The sequence below is a fragment of the Cibotium barometz genome, chromosome 56 (assembly GCF_041138505.1).
Source record: "Cibotium barometz isolate CiBa-2024 chromosome 56, ASM4113850v1, whole genome shotgun sequence".
Lineage (NCBI taxonomy): Eukaryota > Viridiplantae > Streptophyta > Polypodiopsida > Cyatheales > Cibotiaceae > Cibotium > Cibotium barometz.
The window spans coordinates 6622657-6646117 of NC_141101.1; positions in this window are offsets into that span (position 1 = coordinate 6622657).

The following is a 23461-nucleotide window of genomic DNA, read 5'->3' on the forward strand; positions in this document are numbered from 1 at the left end:
TCAACCTCCGCTTGGAGCTTTTGGATATTTTCGAAAACCCCGTGTCGTCGTAACAAGCGCCGACTTGCTCCCAGCTCAGCCTCCACCTCTCTGATCTCTTCATCCGGAACAGGGATTTGTTGCTAAAGCTGAACAATGCGTGCTTCCAGGGTATCGATGTCTTTCATCAAACTCTTCGCCACGTCCTTTCTACCTTCATATACCAGTAGTAGCTGGTCCTTGTTTGCTTGAATAGAGGCCTTCAGGCTTCTGAGGTTTGACCATCCTGGATGTGACACTGGGTCTGCCAGTCTTTGCAGCAATGCCTCTAAATCAGGTAGGTAGTCAGCAATTACCCCTCTGCCAGCATTCTCTGGTTCTGTGCAGATATTACTACCACTTTGAGTCATCCGGGCCTTCTTATCTGAATGCAGGACACTGCCAGGAGAGGAAGCATTTTGCCTCCTCCATGCCTCAATTTTACGCTCAAGGCCGCGTCTCCTAGATGATATCATCTGCAACACTCCTTCCCCAAACCGGGCCCATGCTACTTTATGCCCTGCTGGGTCTTTTTTCGCTGCATGGCATTTCTCAAAAGCGTAGCACGTAGCAAATTTGTTGGTCAATTCACCACATGAAGGGGGCCCCTGATAAACTTTGGAGAATAGAAGTCTGCAGTCTTCCACTAGTTGTGGCTGTAAATGGTTTACATAGATCTTGCTGTTCTTTTGGTACTTGAACTTGAATACAGTTAACCATTGCTCGGGTGGCATGTCCTCATCAGTCAAGTCCTTGAAGAGTTTGCCCTCAAGATTGAGACCGTACTCTTCATGCAGGTCCTGTGCCGTGTAACAGAACCTGGTTTGTTGAGGGTACTCCTCCATTTTGTTCTTACCTAAAATGTGTTCAAAACAAATCAGAGAATTGCTGACTCCTATAGATTAAATTTGGTGCCCGACATTGTGTCTAATGTGAGGTGATGCCCTACAGAACCAATTGTGGTACTCAAAGAGTACCAAATTTGCTACTACAAAGTACCAAATATAGTACTATTCATTTAACTTCAAATGTCAGTGCAGGGAGTGAACATGAACCATTTACTTAGCACATGCATATGCCAATGAATAGCGTACCACGTCTTGACTTGCTGGTAGATTTTGATTCATCGTCATCGAAGAGGAGTGAGGTCCGTTCGGAGTCGACCTTGCACTGTTTTGCACTTGCCCTTGTGTTGGGACTGGCTATGTGCTCCGGCTTTGTTTGTTGGGGGGGTGTGGTGGAAGCACCCTTCTTGTTGCTGCTGCAAGGAGGCACCATGCCCTCCTTTGCCTTTGCTTTCAGTTTGCATGTTGAAGGTGATGCTCCCAAATATATTACTGTTCATTTAACTTCAAATGTCAGTGCAGGGAGTGAACATGCACCATTTACTTAGCACATGCATATGCCAATGAATAGCGTACCACGTCTTGACTTGCTGGTAGATTTTGATTCATCGTCGTCGAAGAGGAGTGAGGTCCGTTCGGAGTCGACCTTGCACTGTTTTGCACTTGCCCTTGTGTTGGGACTGCCTATGTGCTCCGGCTTTGTTTGTTGGGGGGGTGTGGTGGAAGCACCCTTCTTGTTGCTGCTGCCAGGAGGCACCATGCCCTCCTTTGCCTTCGCTTTCGGTTTGCATGTTGAAGGTGATGCTCTGCTGGCAGCAGCAGCTCCCTTGGCCTTTGGGGTCCTCATGGCTAGACAACTGCTCTAGAGTAGAGCAGCTCTGCTACAATCGAATGCGGGGGGGGGGGGGAGAGAGAGAGAGAGAGAGAGAGAGAGAGAGAGAGAGAGAGAGAGAGAGAGAGAGAGAGAGAGAGAGAGAGAGAGAGAGAGAGAGAGAGAGAGAGAGAGAGAGAGAGATGGTGCGACCAGACGACGCCCGCTTAGTTCAAACAGAAATGAGCAAAAACAATAAAAAATTGAAACCACTACCACCACTCATGACACCACTACTCTCACGGGGTGGTACTGCACAAAAGATTCTCAAAGATCTTAAAAATAGTTCCTAAATACAAACCTTTTACCCTCGAATTCCCCCCCCCCCCCCAAAGTACCAAAAAGGTGGAAAAAAATTGGCCCTTTTTTTGTACCACCAACCCTTGCTTTCACCCTTCTACCTAAGGCTACATTCTCAGCTCTCTTTTGGTGGTTTCTATAGAGTCTATTGGTTCATATATCGGTTGCGTTTTGTGGCTGCGTTTTTGCACTATCTTTGTGCATATTTTGGAGATACTTCCTTGATGGACAGCCCATCTATTGGCTACGTTGGAGGTACGACACTTCTTCCCTTGTGTTTTCCCACCCTCCACTCCCTATGGGATCTTGGAAGTCCTCTACTCCAAAAGAAAAAGGCAAACTTGAAGATACTATGGATCCTACATCTCCTACGACGGTTGGACCGGCAACTACTACAATGGAAGTTGGTGCAATTCCTTCTTCGGTAGGTGCTTCTACTTTCTCTTTTCCATCGTATCCATTACCTTCTACGGATCCATACACTCTTTCTTCTTTGTCCTTTATGCCTTCCTATCCAATACTTCTATGCCCTCTATGGTATATCCCCCTACATCATCTATGCCTTTTATGGCAACTTCATCTACTATGATTCCTTCTTCTACTACTTCCACTACTACTCCTCTCCCCACTCAATCATATCATCCCTTTAACCCATTCACTCAATCTTTGAGCCTTCCAAGTCTTTCCGATTCACAAAAGCTTACCCCAAACAACTACCACACTTGGTCCTTGTTTATGCAACTTCTTTTGGAAAGCGCCGGGGTGTGGTCTATAATCACTTCTCCTCATATGGTGCCTTCTCAATATCAAACCTATATAGATGCACGGGCCAAAGCTTTACTTGTGCATGGCATGTCTACATTGGTTGTGTCTCAATTTCTCTCTACAAGGAGTACGGCTCAACAATTATGGCACGCTATACAAATGCAATATGGAAGACTTTCAACGGTTAAGATGGCTAAGTTGGAAGAAGATTTGGATAAGCTTTCTATCTCCGAATCCGATAACATAGTGGAGAAGCTTGGAGAATTCAATCGAATCATGCGGCAACTTGAAGAGTTTGGTACATTGGTAAGCAATCCGGTCCACAAGCTACTTGGTAAATTGCTTTCTTCTTTTGAATCGTTCAAAGATAACATCTTTCTTCGAGTTCCTTTCCCTTCCTTTGAAGAGACTATGGGTCTTCTTCATGATAAGTGCCTTACTCGCAAGCAAAACAAAAAGGACTCGGCTTTTGTAAGCCAAGGCAAGGGCAAAGGCAAAGGCAAGGGGAATGATCAACGCAAAGGCTCTAATTCCAATGCTAAAGATTCTTCAACCAAAGGCGACAAGGACAAATCAAAGGATTCTTCCAAGGAGTGCACTTTCTGTGGTCGTAGTGGCCATATGGAGGATCGTTGTTTTGCTAAGAAGGTAAAAGCTGAACTTGAATCCAAATCTAAGGGTTCTTCTACATCAACATCTTCTCACGACAAAAACAAAGACAAGAAGGAAGACGGTAACGCCAAGATTGCATATGTTGCTATGTCTTCTACTTCTTCATGTGACACATCACTTGTGGTAATCAAAGATCTTGATATGCATACTGCGGATGAGTGGATTGCCGATAGTGGTGCTACCTCTCACATGACGAATAGTTCTTCCTTATTGGAAAACTATAAGTCTATCTCTTCATCAGTACACATTGGTGATGCTTCGTCTCTCCCTGTGATTGGTATTGGTGATGTTCCTTTTGGAGATGCTATCTTACATGATGTTTTGCATGTGCCTAAGATGTCTGCCAACTTATTTTCTATCTCTAAGGCTACTTCTAAAGGTCTTGGGGTTTACTTTGATGATGAAGTGATTGAAATCATTGATAGACAGTCACTTTCTTGTGTGGCACATGGTTATCAAAATGCTGGGCTTTATCATATAAGCTCTTTTACAGCACAGTTGTCACCACATGAGTCTCATCTTCATCAATTATTTGCTTCTCCTAAAGCACTTGTTTCTAATGAAGATAGTGATCTATGGCATTTCTGCTTTGGCCATGTTCCTCTTGCTACTTTGCAACATCTTGTCTCACATGACATGGTTACAGGTCTACCAAAGCTTCAGAAACCTCGCCATCACATTTGTTCTTCTTGTGCTCAAGGAAAGCAACATCGGGCTTCTTTTCCAGAGGAGGCTACTCATAGGGCCACACGCATACTTGAGCTTATTCATGCTGATCTTGCAGGACCTATGGAAGTACAATCGCTTGGTGGATCCAAGTATTATATGCTTCTTGTGGATGACTTCTCTCGCAAATCATGGGTTTATTTCTTACCTAAGAAGTCTGATGCTCTTTCTCAAGTTCTAAATCACCTTGGATGTTCATCTACTCCGACACTCATCTACTCAGATTCACAGAGTGCTATTGCTTTAGCCAAAAATCCAGTTATTCGAGGACGGTCCAAACACATTGATGTTCATTTTCATTTTGTTCGTGATTGGATTTCTGAAGGTCGCATTCAGCTTGAGTATTGTCCTACCAAAGATAATGTTGCTGATTTGTTTACTAAGCCTCTTCCTCGACCTACCTTGGATTATCTTCTTCAGCGCGTTGGCGTTGGTTCTCCCATCTGGACCTGAAGAGGAGGTGTTGGATAAGTGTCATCTCCAGATGGTGTCACACTAGTGGCACACTCTTTAGCCTCTAGGCATTTTTGGGATTTATAGCATTATTTCCATTTTTTCCTATTTACACACTTTTTGGGTGGAGGAACTTTCCTATATATATGAGGCATTGTAGTTCATTTCTAATCAAGTTGGCTAGTGGTTCTTTGATGAGTTCTTGAGTACATTGTCTCTTCTCTCATCTCTTCTTTCTCACACCCATATGACCCATATACATTTGAAAACTATCATAAATGTGTTCGCCATCAGTATTCATTAAGATACATATGAAGGAAGTCCAAAAAACAAAGTCGAGAAAAAATCAATATAACTGAAAGAATCCATGGGCCAAATAAATGGGTGAGACAAAACTGTCCCATAAGTCTAGATATCATAATCATGTCTCTTTGTCTATACTCACTAGAGAACTATGTGGTGGTATTCTAACCACATACTTGGAAGGTGGGTTCAAGTGTATAATTAATATAAGATAAGAATGAGTCATAGGGATAGATATCTTGGTACCCCATAACATTTCTAGTATACATAGTTTATAGGCATTTTGGCCACCAATAGTTTTACAAGAGTTTCGATTGCCAAATCCTCGATCGATGAGATATCCATGAGTTCCATAAGTCTAATAATTCCCAAATAAAGGGAGCTAAAAACATCCTCCATCCCAGTAAAGGCAACCATAGAGTTATATATAAAGTCCAAGAATCATTTGTTAACCTTCTGCCTCTGGGAAGCTTAGGTGTGAATAGAGCTAATCATAGACACTTTTTACCCTATGTTAGCCGGTTTGTTTTTCTATGAGAACACACCCTTAGTGTGTTGACCTTGTTAGCCCTAGTGCTAGGTCTACTAGAGCTATACTCCACTTGCTCATTATCTATTGAGTACATTCTATCTATCGCTATCATCTCTATTGCTCTCTGTGCTCGTGAGCGTGTTTTGTCTGTGAGTCTATGTAACACATCTCCTTTCACATCCAACATTAGTGTCAGAGCTTTGTTGTCTTGAAGACAGGGCCTAGGGTGTAGAGCTTGGCTTCATTTTGTCAATAGCTTTTCACTCGGACAATCACTGTCGTAGCTCATTGAGCTACACCACTATACATCTCGAGTAAAGAGCTATCTTTTCTTGAGTTCTAGGGTTTTTGTATATTTTCAGTATTTTTTGGTGTATCTAATTTGTGCCGTTGTTTGTCGAGTTTGTTCTCTCACTTAGTTCTCACATCTAGGGTTTTACCTTCTTTTGCACCATTGGCATCATTTTTGTTAATACTGTCGTACATTCAAGGCTCACCCTTGCACTAGCTCTTCACTAAGCTTACATCAGATTTTTCAGATGGTTCTACTCTTGCTGGCTGTTGTTCAGTCATTCAGCTTACTTTTGACATTGGACTTCTACGTCCGTTATCTTTGACCTCTCAATTCCTCAGCATTTTTCTTGAGCATTTGACCTTTGCATGAATTGATTTTGCTTGATCAGCTCATTTAACTATGTCAATTAGTGTTTCCTAGTCTGTAGTTCAGTCGTTTAGTTTTCACATTTAGTGTCTAGCTCTCACAGCTTTCAGCATTTAGCACTTCGCTCTACCTTCATAAGCTTGTTTTTTAATCTTTGGCATTTAGTATTAAGCTTTCAGTCTTTAACTTTCTGCATTCAAAAGTTTGCCGAGTTTACTTCCTTGGCTGTGTTTACTTCCTTGACCGGTTTTACTTTCTTGGCCGGGTTTACTTTCAACAGCATCACATTCCGCTCTGCTAATTCTGTGTCAGTTCCAGATTTCAGCCTGCCGTCTTAGATATGCTGACTTGTAGAATCTACTTTGCTGATTTTGAGTCAGCCTTAGCTTTTGACTTGTTGATTCCATATCAGCTTTGGATCTGCTGTCTCCACATCAACATCGGACCTGATGTCTCCGCATTAGCATTAGACCTACTGATTCCACGTGTGCTTCCATCTTGTTGATTCCACATCAGCTTCTGGCTAGTTGATTCTGACCCGCTGCTTCCCCATTTGATTCCACACCTCTGCTGATTTTGCTACTTGCTTCTAGTAAGTTTGCACTTCCCTCTATAGACATTTGAAGTACTTTGACTTCCTTGTAGGTACTCCCTGTGTCAGATACACTTCAATCTATATATTCCTTTATTGTGCAACTGTAGCAGGTTTGATTGCTACTAAAGGTTTAACAAAACAAACTGAAAGTGAACCAAGCTAAATGAATAACACTTGCGTACACAAGAGCTCCATTGCACCAAAACCAAGTGATCATGTTTCCATTAGAAAAGGCCCTTTTTATACAACTTTTGGACCCATTCACACCCCTTCGCATATGGGATAACTCACACACATTACAACCTACTTTCACACAACCAACTTCATTACAATGGGCATCCCACCCCTCTACAAGTATCCTGGGTGTTAAGAGTTCACCGTCTTGGTGAACAAACATGAATATGAGCACATAATTTCCATACATGTGTATCACCATGAACCACCACAATCCAAGAACAAGGATTCACCATCACGGGGAATCACCATGTATACAAAGCATCAATTGCTTACACATGTGCATACCACCTAAGCCTCCACTAACCCAATTACAAATATAACCATCATCAACCAGAACATATGAGAGAAGAGTGTGATTGTTGGGCGACCATAGTCATTGTACACTATACAAAGCATCAATTGCTTACACATGTGCATACCACCTAAGCCTCCACTAACCCAATTACAAATATAACCATCATCAACCAGAACATATGAGAGAAGAGTGTGATTGTTGGGCGACCATAGTCATTGTACACTACACAATGAGGCATGGGGCAAGAAAATGATGCACGAGGGGGAGACAAAACACACTAAGAAGACGGAAAGAGAGGAAAATCCACCACAAGATATAGAAAGGGAGATACAAATAGAAAGGAAGAGGAAAATAGCCACCCAGAGAGAGAGAGAGAGAGAGAGAGAGAGAGAGATTACATCATGAGATAGAGAGGAAAGGATGAGAATTCACCAGAAAATACAGAGGGAAAGAGATGGTGAAGCTGCCCTTGAGATTGATGCCATAACGGTAATGCAGTTATAGTTTCCATTGCGAGAGTTGTTTCAGCCTTCTTTCACCCCCACAGAGAGGTTGCAGTGTGCATTGTGCAGCTCTGCAACAAGGTAGACGTGCTTGGGATTGTAGAGACCTTCTTTGCATCAGATCTGCAAACTGTACCTCCTTTGTGACATGCGTGAGGTTCACACTGGGGAGATCAAAAGCAGCCTGCCATGGAGCTGGCCCGCACAAGAGGAAGTAGCGTTGTTGGCTATGAGGGGCATCACTGATGAGCACATGCAGAGCTGATAAGTGGTGAGGTTGGTGATACGTTGTGAAGAGAGGAGATACGCAGAAGAGCGGTTTGATAAGCGTACGAACTTCCAAGGGTAGGTGATAAGTGACTATCTTGTAGCGGGGGCGGATGAAGGGCACTCAGTGTGAATGAGAAGTGGAAAATAACAACTTGAGGCACCAAATAGGCCACATCAGCAACAAGCGGTTGGCGACCAGAGTGTAATGGGTGTGAATGGGATGTGTGGCTTCTAGCACCCACCAACAAACAGGCCAAGCAACAAGACTCTCTCTTGGCCATTCGAGAAGGCAACCTAGTGGCGAAACCCTTTCTCTCTTGACTGCTCTTCTCTATTGCACAGACCCTTTCTCTTTTGGCTACTCGTGTATGCTGCACACAGACGATGTTATGTGATCAGGTAGGCCAATGAAGTGAAAATAGCACCAGGCTTACAGAACTGCAGAAGCTTCTCGAATGGAGGAGCTAGTATTGGCTAGAATGGAGGAGCTAGTATTGGCTATGTGTTTACTAGTATTGGCTATGAGTAAACACATGGGGATTAGGGAGGGGGAGTGATGGAAGCTCAACCCCATCCCATCGGCGGGCGTGCCAAAAAGATGCCACATCTTTAGCAGGTTTGATTGCCTAAGGTCTTACAAAACAAATTGAAAGCGAACCAAACTAAATGAATAACACTTACATACATAAAAACCAAGTGATCATGTTACCATTACACCAAAACCAAGTGATCATGTTACCATTAGAAAAAGCCCTTTTTATACAAGTTTTGGACCCATTCACACCCCTTTGCATATGGGATAACCCACACACTACAACCTGCTTTCACACAACCAACTTCATTACAATGGGCATCCCACCCCTCTACAACATGTCCAAAAATACCAATGAGTTGTTTGGCATGCTGTTCGTTGTTGAGGACAAGTTGGATGGAACCAACTATCCGATGTGGGTATATATGATGCTGCATGTTCTGGTGGCAAAGAACCTGTGGTGTGTATATGTATGTGGTGCTGACATCTACCCTGCTGGGCCCGCATCTGCTATTAGTACGTTTAGTGGTGGATCCATTGTTAGAACCAGTGAATCTAGTTCTAGTGGCAGTGTATAGCTTGCACCTGTTCCTCTTACACTGGAATAGATGGGATGCCAAAGATGCACAGGTGCATGCACTTATTGCTCTCTCTTATAAAACGGAAAGTTATTCCTCACATCCGATCATGTTCACCTGCTAAGAGTGCATGGGATTTCCTTGCCTCTCTATATGAGATCCACAATGAAGCCCGAGTTGCCTATCTTCGAAAAATCTTAACTTGGAGCATCTGATAGAGGGTGAATCTATGGATGCATTTCTGACTTGTGTTAAGGATTCGAGGGAACAATTGATTAATATTGATGAGGTTATTTCAGATAGTTATCTTGTCTCTACTGTTCTCAATGGCCTACCTAAATTATATAAGGGATTTGGTACCAAACTCTGCCTCCTAATAAAGAGAAATTTAGAGTTGTATACCTTTGATGAGTTAGTGGCTCTCCTACTTCAAGAAGAGCAGTTTCGTTCCAATAGGAACAATATGCTTACTTTCAATTAGGCATTTGTTACCTCCCATCGTGGGGGCAAAGGAAAATCTAGGGCTCCATCTCGTGTTAAGCCTAAAGGCAAAGCATCAGCCCAGTAAGATAACCCTAAGCCCAAAGAGGAGACAGTTGAGAAGAATAAGAGATACAATTACTATAAGAAACTTGGTCATGTTTTAGAGGACTGGCGAAAGTGGAAGGAGAGTGAGAAGAAGAAGAAGCTGCAAGGACAACTGCCACTACAAGTGACAATGCAGAGGAAGAAAATTTTGCACATGAATGGATATGCACTGACAGTAACATGCAGTGATTTGCTTGCCTCTTGTCTGTCCTTGTCAAATGTTGACTAGTACTTTGATTCTGGTGCCACTAAGCACATTACTTCATGCAAAAATAGCTGTTTACTACCTTGAGAGATGCTTCAACATGTGGAATAGTTTTTTGTGCTAACAATGCATCCTATGACATCAAAGGAATTGGCAATGTGGAATTGACTTCATGTTTTGGGGATCTCTTGTTGTTTGCTGACACCTTGTATATACCTGAAATCCGTAAGAATCTCATTTCTATCTCAGCACTTGCCAAAGCTGCCTTGAAGATTTAGTTTTTTTATCATTGTGGTTCCATTCATGATAGAACTAATTCTAATGCACTTCTCTTGTCCCCAATACATTGCACAATGGCTTGTACAGGGGCTTGTACAGGTTGACATGTATGAGAGGAGTAATAATCCTCATGTAGGTTCCTTAACTGTTTCCATGCCATAGATTCAACATGACACTAAGCTTTGGCATGCTCGGTTTGGTCACTTGAATTTTCCATCTCTTCTGTGGGCAGCGGTTATAGCATCAAGCTATGGTTTATGAGCTGCCACCTATGCAATTCCCCCACAAGCATGTATGCGAGGGATGTATATTATGAAAGATGCATTGTTAGTCCTTTCCGTCGAAAGATGGCACTGTCAGTGCTACTCACCCATTGTAGCTGGTGCATAGTGATCTCTGTGGTCCTATGTGGGCTCCTTCTTTCGGGGGGCGAACATCTGTACTTCATGACTACACATCTGTACTTCATGACTTTCGTTGATGACTACACACGCTTCTACTGGGTGTATGGTCAGAAAGTCAAGTTGGATGCCTTTTTAGCTTTCCATCAGTTTCTTCCTCTTGCTGAAAATGCTTGCAATCATAAGCTGCTGACATTGCGTACCGACAGAGGGAGGGAATATTTGTCAAATGACTTTACTACTTTTATGTTGTCCCATGGCATTTCTCATCAGTTTACTATTCCTTATACACCACAGCAAAATGATGTGGCTGAGAATGTCGAAATCGGATAGTCATGGAAACGGCTAGATGTATGCTCAAAAGCAAGGATCTACATTTTAGATTTTGGCTTAAAGTTGTCATGTGTGCCAATTATGTACTAAACCGCTGTCCAATTAAGGCTTTGCAATTTATGACAACTTATGAAGCTTGGAATGGCACAACTCTCATTAGCAACAGCTTGAGGACCGTTAGCATAGAAGAATTGAATCGTTGCCATGGTAGCCTTAGCTTCACTAAACTCCCAGGGGAAGGCAACATGCGAATCATCAAACAGGTAGATGCCAGTGGGGCTTCCATAACTTCGATCTAAAGGAAGCACCTATGGTATAGAAGGAGCAATCCACCGACAGAGTAAGGGGGAAGAGGATCATGTAAAAGAGAGAGTACGCGTCGACCACATGCCACTTGACGGTTTGAAAGTATGTCAGTGCCCTTTCAAGGGGTACGGGTAAGGGTATACACCATCGGGAATAGATAAATCTGTTGCCATATATATAGGCAGTGATGTGCGTGAACACACTTAGGACCGTCGGGGCACTTTTTCCCTCTTTAGGAGGTTTTTTCCCCCGGCTTGTATATACGCCCATTATTCTAGGGCTAACTTATCTTTGTACATTGACACAATCTAATATACTGAGTGTTGTGTGCATTCTTGCTTCTTCTTCTCCAAGCTTTGTGTGCTTTCCTGCAATCCTAATTCCAACAATTGGTATCAGAGCAGGCATCGGCTTCCAGGGCTACACCGCTAGCACCCTCCGACTCACGTTCTCCGATTGAGAAATTTCGACGGTGCAGTTTTTTGCAAAACAGGCATATGTATTCTATTGTGGACCGTGCTACATAGCACGAGTTGTTTTCTGTTCAGTCTTTGCTTCATTACAAGTAGCTTTTGCATTAGTTTCAGTCAGTGTCCATGGCTGATAACAACAATGATGTATTTTGCATGTTGTCTGCTGCTGAGACAAATTGGATGGAGACAGCAACTACCCACTTTGGGCATACATGATGCAGCATGTTTTGGTTGCAAAAGGAGTGTGGAACATTGTGCAGGGTATGGATGTACGTCCAGGTTCTGGGGATGTAGGATCTGTTGAGGATGTTGCAGGTTCTAGCAGCTCTATTGTTGCTGCTGTTTCTCCTTCCACAAGTAGCAACAATAGGTCTTAGAAGGCTCTTGATAAAGGCAAGAAAAAGATCAGGTGCAACTATTGTAAGGCAACTGATCATGTCATTAAGAATTGCCCTAAGCTAAAGGCTAAAGAGGCAAAGAAGAAAGAGTCAAATGCAGCCACAATAGCGGATGCTTCTACAAATGCAGATTCTGCAAATGTTGTGCAGGATACAGAATGGGCATTTAGCGTGTATTACTAGTATGACCCATCTGTACATGATGCATGTTTGGCAATTTCTGTTGACTTTGATGTATGGTATTTTGATAGTGGTGCTACAAAGCACATTACCTCGCATCATGATATGTTCACTTATCTTGAGGCTGTCTCTAATGGGAATACTGTCACATGTGCCAATAATGCTTCTTACACAGTGAAGGACGTTGGTAAAATTATGCTTACTACTGCAAATGGCAGCGCTTTCACACTCTCAGATGCTTTGTATGTGCCAGGGATAAAGAAGAATCTGTCTGTCTCTGCGCTTGCTAGACTTGGACTTGTAGTCAAATTTGTGGTGGATGATAGATGTACTGTTCATGATTTGACTTCTGGTGATACGATTATTGCATTTGTCACCTTGTTTCGTGGGCTGTATAATCTCAATTCTTATGACAAGTGTGTGGAAGATTTAGCAAACGCAGTTTTTGATGAAAAGGCAGTTTCAGATGCAAAACTATGGCATGCTCATTTTGGTCATCTGAACTTTACTAGTTTGCTGCGTTTGCAGAAATTTGATATGGTTGCTTCATTGCCCCCTCTTGAGGCACCATTGAAACATGTTTGTAAAGGCTGCATTTTGGGCAAAATGTAGCGTTCTGCATTTCCAAAGGATGGTTCTATGTGGGCCACTCGATTGCAACTTGTACATAGTGATGTATGTGGGCCTATGCAAACTCCGTCATTTGGTAAACACTTGTACTTCGTGACTTTCATTGATGATTACTCAAGGCATGCATGGGTATATCCACTGAAGGCAAAGTCCGAAGTGTTTTTTTGCTTTCAGCCATATCACACAATAGCCACTATATATTTGTTAAGCTTATTGCTTACTATTCTTTTGGCTAAGTTAATGTAGCAGCTGCTCCATGAGTACATATCCATACTCATGCATTGGAGAACATTTGCACCAACGCCTCACCATCAAAAACTTCCAGGTACATCTCTCGATAGGGGGGCCATGGTGGGCAAAAGCCTGGTCAATGGTACAACCCATCGCCTGGAATTTTTCTTCAAATTACAAACCTCTCCAAATGATGCCACCATCTTCAGAAATCATTGATATTCAATCCTTAGTGAAGCTATCTATATTAGCCTCGTAAGTTGACGTAATTCTTTCAATCCTCACCAAACAAGTCGCTACTTCAACACAGAGTAGTTTAATACGAGTCTATATGACTCAATTCTTGCACTTTATGAAAATTTGCTTCTGAGAGCACTTAAATATACATAAAAACATAAAAAACACATGGGCAAAAGAAGACAGGATCAAGTCCTACTCAACAAAATTTGACAAGAATCTTGCCACACAAAGGGACATCATCACAAGCCATTCACTTCAAATGATGAATGTCACTTCAATGAATCAAATGAGGAGCTGAGAATCACTATCTCATTCTGATGATTAAGTTTACGTTCCAGCGGATCCTTCTCTCTCTCTTGTCTCCCATTATTAACATTTCTTAGTGTCCCCACACTAACAAAAATCACATGTAACCTTTGCGAAGATTGCCCAAAAAAAAATGGCTCACACAAATATAAAAATGCAATCATTCGCAAAAACCCTCCACCCTGTTAGGAATTCCCAATACACCACTAACCTCTTCATTCATTAACTAGCCTTTCTTATTCCTTCCGGAGGAACACAGACCATTGAATGTCATTCAATGTCAATGCCATCGACAAAGCTTGTTCATTCTTCCCACACAAAGGTCTTCAACGCAATCACGAGGACGCAATCATCATCAAGAGGGGGGAATGTTAATCCAATTCTAGGATTAACAAGAACTACCGCCATTATCTTACATCAAGGAGTCACGATAGATACACCAAAGGGTCATACATTCAAGATATCAAGCAATAGTGTCCAAAGCTACAACTTGGACAGGCACGCGTAATGGTATGACAACGGAGTATTTATGGCAATTCTCGCTTCAAGAGCATGTGGTAGCAAGTTAGGATAAAGTCCTAAGTGATGTACTTCATGGATATATTATGAGAGTAGTCATTGTAATAGCATTAGGCCTCTTATGAGCCTAAAGTGCCTGACCAACCACAATTTAAGTGAGTGTGGACACTCATGGCCATGTATATAAGTGAATTTCTCTCATAATACAACATACTCTCCCATTGTGCAATTGAGTCTTGCTCTTGCTAATCCTCTTGCTAATATCTCTCCTTAATGCATGCTAGTGAGTGTGTGTGAGTGAAGTGAGGTGAGAGGAGGGACGAGGATTCGTAGTGCAACGCGGCGGTGTGACAATGCTCAGGAGACGCGGTGGAATTGCTTCTCAAGGAGTTGTAGAGCTTGGAGACCTTGAGGGTTACGAGCTCGGCCATTGGAAAGATCCTCATGACAGTTGCGGTTCACCAGGTAATCTCCTTTTGGATGTGTTTCAAGGAGGGTTAGGGTGAGCTTTAACAGTCGGAAGATACACATCCCAGGGTGAGAGATATGGAACAACCCAAAGAAAGCAGGCTTGAACTACCTCTAGATCCTAGAGAGGAAGTTGGTGAGAGAGAGTCATCAGACCCAGATCCAGTTACCATTTTGGAGAGCCACACTTGTCTCACGGATGGTTGATTCATTCAAAGCTCTAGAAAAATTACTAGACCAAGAACTAGGTCCATCTTTCTAAAGGCCGGAGACATCATACCGAAGCGGGTGGGTCTACCCAGGCCCATCGCAATGACCAGGCCTGCTTGTCTATCAGCCATACCCACCTCAAGGGGCACACCCAGTATACCAAACGGGACCTAGATCTATGAAGATGGAAGATAAAGATTCCTTCTAAGCTTTAAAAGAAGCTTTTAAAGTGGGGTATTTATGTTAAGGTACCCAATGGAGCCCTGTTGAATAGCTAAATAACATCAAGAAAAATGAGGGTGAAACCATCAGGGATTACATTCATAGAGTTAGTCATTTAATGAAATCATAGTGTTACTGATCATAAACTTCCAAGTATCCAGTTGAATCGTAATTTCCAATCATTCCTTCATCGGAGTATCTATGGCATCATTGGCGACCAGAACGCTCACCACCTGTTCACTCAGGGGCCTTTTCGATAGTTCCTAGCTCATAGTACCCGATAAATATTCACTTATAAAAATCAAGATGGAATCCTCGTTGAAGATCAGCAAGATCAACCAATAGATCCATATAAGAGAGCTATGGACTCATCAGTTGAGGACCAGCAAGGTCAATCAACCAGATCCATACTCAGTTTCACAAAACAACTCTTACTCCTTGCTCCAATATCTTCCACGACGTACGTGTGGGTATCTTCGATGACCCAGAGCCCGAGCACCGTATGGTCAACACCCTCTAGGATCCTTCGCAGGTCACCTAGCGCTTCACTCATAGGCCGCTTCCTTGGTCCCTTATCCACTGTACCGGAAGCTCACCATTTAAATCTGGTCAAGACCTGGGCCGACCTTGCTACGCGAGACGTCCTCCGTTGACTCTCCATCTGTTGCAACTTTATCAGGTAGGTCTCCACGACCACACTCTCAAGACAGTCAAAATGCTTCCCCAGCATTGACATAAAACAGTCATTTACAAACAGTTCACAAATACAGTTTCTATAATAAACTCACGTCTTTCCAGATTGTTCCACATCAATCCATATTACTTAACCCAAATCCAAATCATATGTGTATCCATTCTTGACCAGATACATCATTTTCCATCCCATCACATCAGATTCATTCACTTCACATAACATCCATTCCTATCTTTCTTAATTTACATTACGTCTCATCACATCCATTTCTCATTACATCTCATTCGTTCGCATCTTATATTATTCATTCACATTCTGATTCACATAACATCTCATCTCATCCATTCGCTCATATCGACTTCATATCCATTCACATACATATTTGCATTCATTATTCCACATACACATCCACATTCACATCTACATCCATACATCCATTTTCACATCCACATTCATACATCCACATCCACATCCACATCCACATCCACATTCATACATTCACATCCACATCCACATCCATACATCCATTTTCACATCCACATTCATACATCCACATCCACATCCATACATCCACATCCACATCCACATTCATACATCCACATCCACATCCACATCCACATCCACATTCATACATCCACATCCATATCTACATCCATACATCTAGTTTAACATCCACATCCATATCTACATCCATACATCTAGTTTAACATCCACATTCATACATCCACATCCATACATCCACATCCACATCCACATTCACATCTACATCCATACATCCATTTTCACAACCACATTCATACATCCACATCCCTACATCCACATCCATACATCCACATCCACATCTACATCCATACATCCATTTTCACATCCACATCCACATTCATACATCCACATTCACATCTACATCCATACATCCATTTTCACATCCACATTCATACATCCACATGCCTACATCCGCATCCATACATCCACATCCACATCTACATCCATACATCCATTTTCACATCCACATCCACATTCATACATCCACATTCACATCTACATCCATACATCCATTTTCACATCCACATTCGTACATCCACATTCACATCTACATCCATACATCCACATTCACATCCACATTCACATTCATACATCCACATTCACATCTACATCCATACATCCATTTTCACATCCACATTCATACATCCACATCCACATTCATACATCCACATCCACATCCATACATCCACATCCACATCTACATCCATACATCCATTTTCACATCCACATCCACGTTCATACATCCACATTCACATCTACATCCATACATCCATTTTCACATCCACATTCACATTCATACATCCACATCCACATCCACATTCATACATCCACATTCACATCCACATTCATACATCCACATCTCCATTCACATTCATTCATTCACATCTCGATTCACATGCTAACACATTCATTCACATTCCTTATCGTTCATTCACATCCCGATTCATGTGTTATCATATTCATTCATACCTTATATCATTCATTCACATCCCTTATCATTCCTATCTATCCAATTTACATCACATCTCATCGCCTCTAATCTCGTTTGTATCCATCACATTCACATCCACATATATTCTTCCACATACATCCACATCCATACTTATCACATACACATACATCTTTCCTTTCATATACATCCATACATACATCTACATCCATTCTTTCACATACATATATCTACATCCATTCTTTCACATACATACATCTCCATCTATTCTTCGTTCATTTTCATCTATCTGATTCATTTCACATCCTCATATCTATTTATAGAATACAAGAGAATTCTTATTTTTGATATAAGATTTCTTTACGCATCTATTTATGCATAAATTCCATTTTAAGGAGAATAACACTTTCGAAATAAAAATCAATCTTTTATGCATCTTCCTATGCATAAATTTATTTTAAATGAGAATGACACTTTTGAATTAAAAATCAATCTTTTATGCATCTTCCTATGCATAAAATCAAAATTGATGAAAATAACTCTTTTGAACTAAAAATAGATTTCTTTATGCGTCTTTCTATGCATAAAATTAAAATTGATGAGAATAACACTTTTGGATTAAAATAAATTCTTTATGCATCTTTCCATGCATAAATTCAATTTAGTAGGAATTACATTTTAGAATAAAAAAATTTCTCTTATGCATCTAATTTATGCATAAAATCCATTTATGATGAAAATCACACTTTTAATATATAAAAAAATCTTTTATGCATTCAAATCATTTATGATAAAAATCACTCTTTTAATATAAAAGAATTTCTTTTATGCATCTAATTTATGTATAAATCCATTTATGATGAAAATCACACTTTTAATATAAAAAAATCTTTTATGCATATGTTTATGCATACAAATCATTTATGATGAAAATCACTCTTTTCATATAAAAGAATTTCTTTTATGCATCTAATTTATTCATAAAATCCAATTATGATGAAAATCACACATGCATACAAATCATTTATGAGGAAAATCACTCTTTTAATATAAATGAGTTTCTTTTATGCATCCATTTATGCATAAAAATCATTTATGATGAGAATAACACTTTAAATAATCAAAATAACAATTTCAATATGCTTCCTTCTATGCATAGAATTTAATTCTAAAGAAAGTAACACTTTTTTAATAAAATATTTTTAGTATGCATTTTCTATACCTAGGATGAAAAATAACACTTTAAGAATACATATACGATGGGAATTACTCTTTTTGAATAATAAAAAAAAGTAAAACTTATTTTGCACAATTTTAGAAAATTTTGCCATAACCTCCTTTGTATGGCTGACCATTTTTCAATTTTTATCTCTCTAAAATTAATTAGAATTTCACCAAGAGTATTTAAATCATTCTAATGTAAACATTCTTTACTTTTTTAAGAGGAACATTATGAAAAACTTGATTTTATCTATTAATCATTCATCTAGGATAAAGAATGGTTGGATTTACTAAAGACGAGAGAGGAATGTCTTTTTTCAATGAGGCATATCATATTCATTTTAGAGAAGACAAAAATCATAAAAACCATTAAAATTAAGCATAAATGGGAATTTATGTATTTCCTTACTACCATTCATCAATTAACTTCAATAGCATTAAAAAGCCATTCCAGTTAAGCTTCTCAAGCTTGAGAGGGGTTGAGAAGAGAGAAACATTGAGAAATCATAGAAAAAGATCAAAATTCACCCTTTACCTTACAAATTGCTTGATTCTTTGATCACGGTAGAGGCCCCCAACCAATCATGCCCAGGCATCCATCCAATGCATTCTTTTCGATGCTGCCTTTCCTCGAGAATATATAGCTACGCCTCGGGGGTCCCCGAACCAGGAAACTATGCATATATCCATATAAAATAGATTTATCGTGGGATTTTCTACTTTTCCGGGTGAACAATTGAAGATGTGCCATGAAGTTGACTACCAAGGTTAAGTGGTAGAAGAGGGACCCATCCACATCCCATCCGCATCCGATTTGCAGAAGGCTTGCTATTTAGGACCTTTGGGAAGCCTTGGTGATAGGATGCTCAGCGAACTACAATAGTTCTTATGCAAGGAATTGAACGTGATTCCTCCCAGTCACGTTTTTCTTCATAATTCTCACAAGTAGGACCCATTGACGACTCCTCGGAGGCTCCTCAATTATGAAAACAACCGTTCTACCACCATGATTCGTTAATCCCTGCTTTTTCCAAGTATTTATTTGTTAAAACATGTTGGACCTCAATTTCGAAAGCACCTGTAATCCCGGGCCCACCTAGTGTTTGATCCTTTATAACTTAGACTATTTCCATAAGCTTACCCCTCTTGGTTCCTTTTTGATTCGGTTGGATCCAAGAGAGAGGAGAGATAAAAAATATCACATTATTTTTGAGTTTGAAACTCATTCAAGCATGTGAAGTAGGCGCCTCCTTGAAGGGACTCCCCTTCCTTACACGTGTCAAAATGGAATACAGTTTCTATAATGAACTCACGTCTTTCCAGATTTTTCCACATTAATCCATATTACTTAACCCAAATCCAAATCATATGTGTATCCATTCTTGACCAGATACATCATTTTCCATCCCATCACATCAGATTCATTCACTTCACATAACATCCATTCCTATCTTTCTTAATTTACATTACGTCTCATCACATCCATTTCTCATTACATCTCATTCGTTCACATCTTATATTATTCATTCACATTCTGATTCACATGACATCTCATCTCATCCATTCGCTCATATTGACTTCTTCATATCCATTCACATACATATTCGCATTCATTATTCCACATACACATCCACATTCGTACATCCACATTCACATCTACATCCATACATCCATTTTCACATCCACATTCATACATCCACATCCACATCCACATCCACATCCATACATTCACATCCACATCCACATCCATACATCCATATCCATATCTACATCTATACATCCATTTTCACATCCACATTCATACATCCACATCCACATCCACATCCACATTCATACATCCACATCCATATCCATACATCCACATCCACATCCACATCCACATCCACATCCATACATCCACATTCACATCTACATCCATACATCCATTTTTACATCCACATTCATACATCCATATCCCTACATCCACATCCATACATCCACATCCACATCTACATCCATACATCTATTTGCACATCCACATCCACATTCATACATCCACATTCACATTCACATCTACATCTATACATCCATTTTCACATCTACATTCATACATCCACATCCCTACATCCACATCCACATCTACATCCATACATCCATTTTCACATCCACATCTACATCCATACATCCATTTTCACATCCACATCCACATTCATACATCCACATTCACATCTACATCCATACATCCATTTTCACATCCACATTCATACATTGACATCTACATCCATACATCCATTTTCACATCCACATCCACATTCATACATCCACATCCACATTCATGTTTATACATCCACATTCACATCTACATCCATACATCCATTTTCACATCCACATCCACATTCACATTCATACATCCACATCCACATTCATACATCCACATCCACATCCACATTCATACATCCACATCCCCATTCACATTCATTCATTTACATCTCGATTCACATGCTAACACATTCATTCACGTTCCTTATCGTTCATTCACATCCCGATTCATGTGTTATCATATTCATTCATACCTTATATCATTCATTCACATCCCTTATCATTCCTATCTATCCAATTTACATCACATCTCGTCCGCCTCTAATCTTGTTCGTATCCATCACATTCACATCCACATATATTCTTCCACATACATCCACATCCATACTTATCACATACACATATATCTTTCCTTTCACATACATCTACATCCATTCTTTCACATACATATATCTACATCCATTCTTTCACATACATGCATCTCCATCTATTCTTCGTTCATTTTCATCTATCTCATTCATTTCACATCCTCATATCTATTTATAGAATACAAGAGAATTATTATTTTTGATATAAGATTTCTTTACGCATCTATTTATGCATAAATTCCATTTTAAGGAGAATAACACTTTCGAAATAAAAATCAATCTTTTATGCATCTTCCTATGCATAAATTCATTCTAAATGAGAATGACACTTTTGAATTAAAAATCAATCTTTTATGCATCTTCCTATGCATATAAATCAAAATTGATGAAAATAACTCTTTTGAACTAAAAATAGATTTCTTTATGCATCTTTCTATGCATAAAATTAAAATTGATGAGAATAACACTTTTGGATTAAAATAAATTCTTTATGCATCTTTCCATGCATAAATCCAATTTAGTAGAAATTACACTTTTAGAATAAAAAAATTTCTCCTATGCATCTAATTTATGCATAAAATTCATTTATGATGAAAATCACACTTTTAATATTAAAAAAAAATCTTTTATGCATATGTTTATGCATTCAAATCTTTTATGATGAAAATCACTCTTTTAATATAAAAGAATTTTTTTTATGTATCTAATTTATGCATAAAATCCATTTATGATGAAAATCACACTTTTAATATAAGAAAATCTTTTATACATATGTTTATGCATACAAATCATTTATGATGAAAATCACTCTTTTAATATAAAAGAATTTCTTTTATGCATCTAATTTATGCATAAAATCTAATTATGATGAAAATCATACATTTAATATAAAAAAAATTTTTTATGCATACAAATCATTTATGATGAAAATCACTCTTTTAATATAAATGAGTTTCTTTTATGCATCCATTTATGCATAAAAATCATTTATAATGAGAATAGCACTTTTATAATCACAATAACAATTTCAATATGCTTCCTTCTATGCATAGAATTTAATTCTAAAGAAAGTAACACTTTTTTAATAAAATATTTTTAGTATGCATTTTTCTATACCTAGGATGAAAAATAACACTTTAAGAATACATATACGATGGGAATTACTCTTTTTTAATAATAAAAAAAATTAAAACTTATTTTACACAATTTTAGAAAATTTTGCCATAACCTCCTTTGTATGGCTGACCATTTTTCAATTTTTATCTCTCTAAAATTAATTAGAATTTCACCAAGGGTATTTAAATCATTCTAATGTAAACATTCTTTACTTATTTAAGAGGAACATTATGAAAAACTTGATTTTATCCATTAATCATTCATCTAGGATAAAGAATGGTTGGATTTACTAAAGACGAGAGAGGAATGTCTTTTTTTCAATGAGGCATAACATCATATTCATTTTAGAGAAGACAAAAATCATAAAAACCATTAAAATTAAGCATAAATAGGAATTTATGTATTTCCTTACTACCATTCATCAATTAACTTCAATAGCATTAAAAATCCATTCCAGTTAAGCTTCTCAAGCTTGAGAGGGGTTGAGAAGAGAGAAACATTGAGAAATTATAGAAAAAGATCAAAATTCACCCTTTACCTTACAAATCGCTTGATTCTTTGATCACGATAGAGGCCCCCAACCAATCAATTGGTTTGGTATGTTGATGGAGCCACCAACGGAGATTGAAGAAGGAGGGAAGCTCCAATTTCTTCAATTTGGAGAGAATTTCAGAGAATAGTAAAAATTATCATTATTTTAGCATAATTCTGGCATAGTATAATTCTCCTATTTTTTACAAAGGGCTCAGGTTCTATTTATAGGAGAGGGAGGCTCTAACCAAGACCAACTGATTTCTAGAATTTTCCAGATTCAGTTTGGTTGAATTTGGACCAGATTTGGACCTAGTTTGGTTCCTTTTTTATTCGGTTTGATCCAAGAGAGAGGAGAGATAAAAATATCACATTATTTTTAAATTAGTTTAAAACTCATTCAAGCATGTGAAGTAGGTGCCTCCTTGAAGGGACTCCCCTTCCTTACACATGTGTCAAAATGGAATCATTATACCCAAAATATCTCATTTTTTATTAATACTCATAGTTTTTTACTAATAACCCTTGTACATAGTCAACTCTTCATCTTATGTGAGCATTTACTCATTTTTGGGTATTTTCTTTTACAAATTGGA